The sequence below is a fragment of the Leucopleurus acutus genome (genome assembly GCF_964270905.1).
Source record: "Leucopleurus acutus genome assembly, chromosome: 3".
In the NCBI taxonomy this organism is placed as follows: Eukaryota; Metazoa; Chordata; class Mammalia; order Artiodactyla; family Delphinidae; genus Leucopleurus; species Leucopleurus acutus.
Window position 1 is genome coordinate 102,627,447 of NC_139145.1, and position 6,544 is coordinate 102,633,990.

Genomic DNA, 6,544 nt, shown 5'->3' on the forward strand with positions numbered 1-6,544 from the left:
AATTTATAAAACTATTCTATTTACAAAACAGTGAATTATATCTATATAGTTTTCCTGATAGATCAAACTATTGTTAATGGCATATTCAGCTCAGTTAGGGAAAATCTGCAAAAACAATTTGCCAAGAAGGACTTTTCAGAGATTCAATACTTGTAAAAATGTCAATTTTTGCATATGAATGCGAGAAATGTGAAAAGCATTTTAGTTTTTGTAAGGTCTAATTCTAAGACTTAGTTTTCATGACTTAATACTGATAAATTTGTATGATAAGACACATTTCTTCAGTTGTACATTTATGATAAGCTAATATCTAGAAGTGGATTGGCATTCAAGGTATCTTTATAGACATGCTGAAATAAAAGCCGACTGGATTCTTCTTGTTAATGGGCTTTACAATACTTAACCGTTTTAGGCTACAGTGCAAGAGAAAGAATAGTGGAATATCAAGTCTGACGTATTGAATCCCAAGCAGTGAATGTGATCACTGTTACACATGGCTGTGGAGAGGGGGTAGAGGAGGAAATGGAGAAATCTGTGTGTTTTGGGAGAGGAAGAAAGCAAGGAAAGGCACATAAGAAATTGCTTTATGATGATAGATTCATGAAATACCACCTTGATATATTAAACAGAAATGTCCCTTTATTTACCGAATTCTAAGATAATCTTGATTTTCAACTGGTAGCAACTCTGCTAAGAATCTGCCTCCAATATCAAACGTCAGATCAGTTTTATAAAGGGCTCTGTGTAGACTGAATTGATACTAGAGGTTTGAGCCACTGTCCCTCTTAGTTTGAGACTCGGGACAACCTCGATTTTTTTAAAATATACATAAGTTTCCAATTAATTTGCTCTTGTCAGTTGGGAAATACAATGACCCAAAACTGACATAAATCCTTTGAGAACACCATCAGTAGCCTTCTTCAAGAATTATGTAGCTAAACCTCAGTTTAATAAGGATCTGGCCAGAAAGAGATTTGTTCCTTACTCATAAATCAAATAATCAAGTCGATGATTACATCCATGTGATTCTATTTAGCGCTTTGACTTCTAGTAATGTCAAAAGAAAGAATGTTTTTGCTTGCTTAACTTTTTGTTTTTGTACAATTTTTTAAATAATATGCTACAATGTCTACACTCTCCTTTAACTAGTATATTTTCTTCCACACATCACAGCTCAAAAAGTACCAAAATATGTAAGATGTATCTTAAAATCATTCATCTTCTTAAAGTGTTTGTAATTCAATGTGTTGGAGAACTAGTATCAAGTACTTTTATTAACTATTCACGTTCAACTTTTCAGAGTAACTTCTTTTTCTTATCATATACGGGTATATTAGCTTTAATTATTAAAATAAATTATTTTTGAGGGATTTATATATTTGATTTCTTAGTCAATTAGAAAATAGGCATGAGAACAAAATATTCTTTATATAACTTTCTACAGTTTAGGAAACCAGTTACCTGAAGTGAAATTGTCTAAGATAAATATAAAGCACCTGTATTTGAAGAACATGTTTTGGAAATTTTTAAATGGCATTTAAACGTTTTGAAGAATTTCTGGGTTTTCACAGTGATAATTTTGGTAAGAAATTTAGAAACATTAAACATAGGTCAGTTACTATTTCTTAAAATGAAATAAAAATAGGTGACATAGGAAAGTTGAAAAAGTCTTATTTAATGAAAATAATGGGTGAGAATAATATCTCCAGATACAAGGAAAGAAAATTAAATGTCTCTTAGGAAATATCCTGGTCAAGGCGATTATATCTGTATCTTGTTTTATAGTACAAGCCAGGCTGAAATTTTATAATGAAATGACCCTGACCTGAAGCCTCCCTTGTAAATGACTAGTGCCTTAATTATTTGCATCTGTGAACTCAAATGAACATACTTAAGGATATATCAATATGCTCATAAATCATCTGCAGGCGATAAGTAGTCCAACATAGATAATTAGAGAATTTACGGAAGGCTTACTCCCTCTGTTTATCCGCTTATGACATTTGCAGTACAGCCCTAACAGCAGGATAATTACTAGATTTATTCATCAAACAAAATCGCGCCTTCTGGGAATGCACAGTGACTCCGGTTTTAGGACTAATAAAGACATTTTTTCACCAAAACTCAAGTACTAATTTGCTCAATAACTAGCTGCAATAAGCTTTTATGGAAGCACTCAAAGAAAAGGCTTGGCACCAGAGGGCAGATAATTAAAGGTGCAGTATCCCTGTACAAAAGGATCTGAACAATTCCCTGACCATATTAAAATTTAATTGTTGAATGTTAATTGAAAAAAATATAAGTCGCTTCTGTTTTCTGCATTTCAGTAATTATTCTCCTCAGATCAAAAACACATCTTTATGTCAAATTTGGCAACAAAAGAAAACCTAAAATAAAGGGTTCTTAATACTTGTTATAGAATACCCTTGTAAAATATAAAAATTAACTTTTTTTCCACAGTAGTTATCCTAACTAAAGCCAGCACGCATCTACTTTGAATTCTCGCCCACCATTTCCCCTCACACACACAAATGGAAGAGTTATGGTCACGTAACTTGTTTTTCATTAAAAGTTTCAACAACTTTGTAAGTGATAATGGCTCAGAATATTTTAGTGACTTGAAAACATAGGTATTTCTCAACTGCATTGCCCCTTCATAATTCTTTGAAAGCCTGATTATTTTATTCGTTAGGATTTCTCCTCTACATTCACAAAATGGAGACACTTCAAATAGAAAAGCATTCTTAACCAAAATCATTGAGCATTAAAATTAGGTAAAAGGATCACAGCCTAGAGTTTACTTGTCCACATAGAATGTTGTTTCTCAAGGAATTATTGAGCCATCTCAGTTAAATTCTAAATGTTTATGCCATCGTTCTGCTCAAAGAAGAATTATGAAGTATTACTTTTAAAATGTTTCCATATGGGACAGTTAGGGTGTTTCCTAGAAGCTAAGCTTTTACTACACCAAAATCAGAAATTCTCAGGCCCTAGGGTTCACTTTCTGCTGCAGAGGAATGATGAACTACACAAAATGCAGACTTTTAAACTCATATTTAATTGTTTAATGTCATGGCTTTTGGTAGAGCATTGTTGCTTGAAAAATAAATTGGGTAATTCAATTAAATGGCTACAGAAGATACATCATATCAGATGTAGAAAGGCACTAACCCCAGCTTGAACTTGACGTCCCACATCGCTTCACTTATTTGACAAATGGATTCTTGAAAATAATTGAAACACATGGCTGCCACCATAGGTCAATAATACTTTTTTGCCATTCAGCCTCTTAACAGCTTCCATTTTTTCTTGCACTGTGCCATTCAGGGCAAAGATTGCATTTGCCTGGTAAATCATGCAAGCATTATTACTAAAATGGGACTAAATGCAATGAAAATGGACTACATAAAAGTAATGGCACTTAAGTAAAAGGAAGACCATCTACTAGGGCAAACACTAAATGTCAGAGTTAAATAGTATATGACATTATTTCCATTACAAGCTCATATTATGCACATAAGAAAGCAAACTCACTAACTACAGCTGCATACTACATTTTCATATTGTTAACTTAAACAATGTTTTCAAGACAACTGCTGCTAATCCAGATTTAAAGCAGAGCTATATATCCTCTATTTCAAGTTTTTTCTCCCATCTCTCTTTAGGTGTAATATTACATTTAGACAAAAAACTGAATCACTGCCTAAATTTCCAATTGAACATCACTAACAGTTTTAAAGACCAATATTTGGTCTATTTGAAAACACTGGGGAAAAAAAGAAAAAAACTGAATTATAAACAAAAAAATTTAAAAGTACTGTCTGGATGAAAAGGTTCTGAATGGGAGGGAGAAAAAAAGGAAAACATGTGTTTTAACCTAGAGTATACATACTGGGAGGTTTATTTTAAAAATCTAAATTCTTAAATCTCAACTTTATTATATTACTACGCTCTAATCAGTCAAGAGGGAACTAGAAGACAAAGCAGATATGAAAGCTCAAATAAAGACAGATTTTTTTTTTTTTCCATTTGGAACCAGAGACTACCAATTTTTTAGTATTTGTGGTTCGGTGTGGTTTTTGATAAGTAAAGGTGCCCCAGTTTATTAATGTTCAAGCCTTCAACAATTATTTCACTATCAGGCAATGCTGCTTAAAGAATGTGTTCAAAATGCCTAGGATTGACTCCTGCCCCCAACCCTTGGCCAGAGAAAATTACTAAACCCTTTTAGGCCTCAGTTTTCACATCTGTAAAATGAATATAAAGTTAGTTCTCACCCTCATGAGTCTCTTAAGAGGATTAATGAAGAAAGTATTTAATATAGTGCCTAACAATAAAGACTCAATAATGTTTCCAAGTATTGTAAATAGACAAATATGAATCAATCATAAAGGTATTTTCCTGACAAGAGATGTTCATAAACGAACGCGTGTGCATTTTAACACTGGAGTCTCATTTAAATATTCTCAGGTCATGTTTGGTTTTTTGATACTTTCTGAATCATAAAGATCTTTTAACTTTCATTTCATCGATCATTGTCTTTCCTGTTGAAATGATAACTTCTTAAAGTTACACTGCAACTATCAACATCCATGGATGGTAAACTTCAGATGAACCGAACCCAGTTAGCTTCCTTTAGGAGCTAATTGTACCATTTTCATTTCCGAAGTATATTAGACAACTCTTCTCCAATCAAGGTCAGTAAGTACCAAGAAAGCAAACTGCTTTGGCTGCTCAAAGAATGTAATTATGGTTCACAAAGCTCTCCACTATTTAGCAAGTCACTCATTTGTTATTCTTTGCCGTTTTTAAGCATTCCTCTGACCCCCATCCTGCCGCCATTATTCAGCTCCTGTACAGCCCTCCCTTGAGTCTTTTACTGCAGCTAAACATATATATATCTGATGGGGGTGGTGGGAAAGATTTATGAGAGAAACCTCTATCAGCATTACAGTTTTGCTGGTTTATGCTTCACAAGATTTTGGTTATTAAATAAAGTGATTCAGTCAAGAAAAATTTCATATGTCTATGGAATTACAAAACTTTAGGTATGTCTTGGGCTTTCAGTAAACTGAAGCTCTGTTAAAAAATTACACTTGAGGGCTTCCCTGGTGGCACAGTATTAAGAATCCGCCTGCCAATGCAAGGGACATGGGTTCGATCCCTGGTCCAGGAAGATCTCACGTGCCACGGAGGAGCTAAGCCCATGTGCCACAACTACTGAGCCTGCACTCTAGAGCCCGTGAGCCACAACTACTGAGTCCTCGTGCCACAACTACTGAAGCCTGAGAAGCCTGCACACTGCAACAAAGAGTAGCCCCCACTCACCACAACCAGAGAAAGCCTGCACGCAGCAATAAAGACCCAATGCAGCCAAAAATAAAAAATAAAATAAATTTTTATATATATATATATATATATATATATATATAAAACACTTGAAAGCCCAAAACACTGGAGCGGATAGAAAACAGAGTAACCTTATTTGCCAGAACTATTCTTCAAGCAATACAAAGAAAAAAAATGTAAAAATCATTAAAACTGCAGAGAGAAAGGATAAATCACAGATTATAGACACAATTGCATGTTTCAAGCATCAGGATGATATTCTTGATGTGTTATGAAGACCAATAAAAAAACTAAAATTCACAGATTCATATCTACCATTCAGGAGTGTTCCATGAAATTAACTTAGTTATGAAAATTAATATTATTCTGCTATCTTTATCTTCATACATAAAATATAGTAATTTAAGGGTATTAGCCTTGTTTTGAAATACTACTATTTCTCTGCTAGTCACTGCTTACTATGGTGTAATTTTATTTTGTATATTCTTTTGCTAAATAGTCATTCTTCACATTTGAAAATCAAAGACCTTAAAGCTAAGACATTTATATTCACTCATAGGAATAAATATGTTTCATTTCATTCTAAAATGACATTCACACAAAAAATACATAACCTATTTTTAAAAGATTCTCAAAAAACCAAAAAATCTAATGAGAAAATTTCCTGGCCCAGAAGCTTGATTTAGGCAGGGTATTTCAAAATTCTCAAGGCTTACTTTTCTCAATTAAGGATTATGGAAACAATCCTGGTAAGCCTAAAGGGTTTTGAATTGTGCTTGTAGAACATTAAGCAAACATGGGTATCTCCAGATTCACAAAGCTCCAATAAAACCATGTGTATATAATTAGATCAATCAACAGGAACCATTATGAGATATATGTGAGAATAAGTCTCATAACAAGCAGTCATATAGAAAGAATTAACTCCAGCCACCTAAGGCCTAAAACACGCGATACACAGACATCATTTAAATCACTAATGGTATTAAATCTATTAATGGTGTATAGGATAAATATATTTTAAAACCAGGGAAACATACTACTACTTCTATTTTAATGTACTTTGTACTAATAAATGACAAAAGTAGTGGAGTTTTTACGAGATAAATTAGATGTTTTCCAACGAAGTCTTTCTTTTCTAGATAAAATACCAAATGCTACCATTGCTACATGGTAAAACAAAAAGACCTTACAC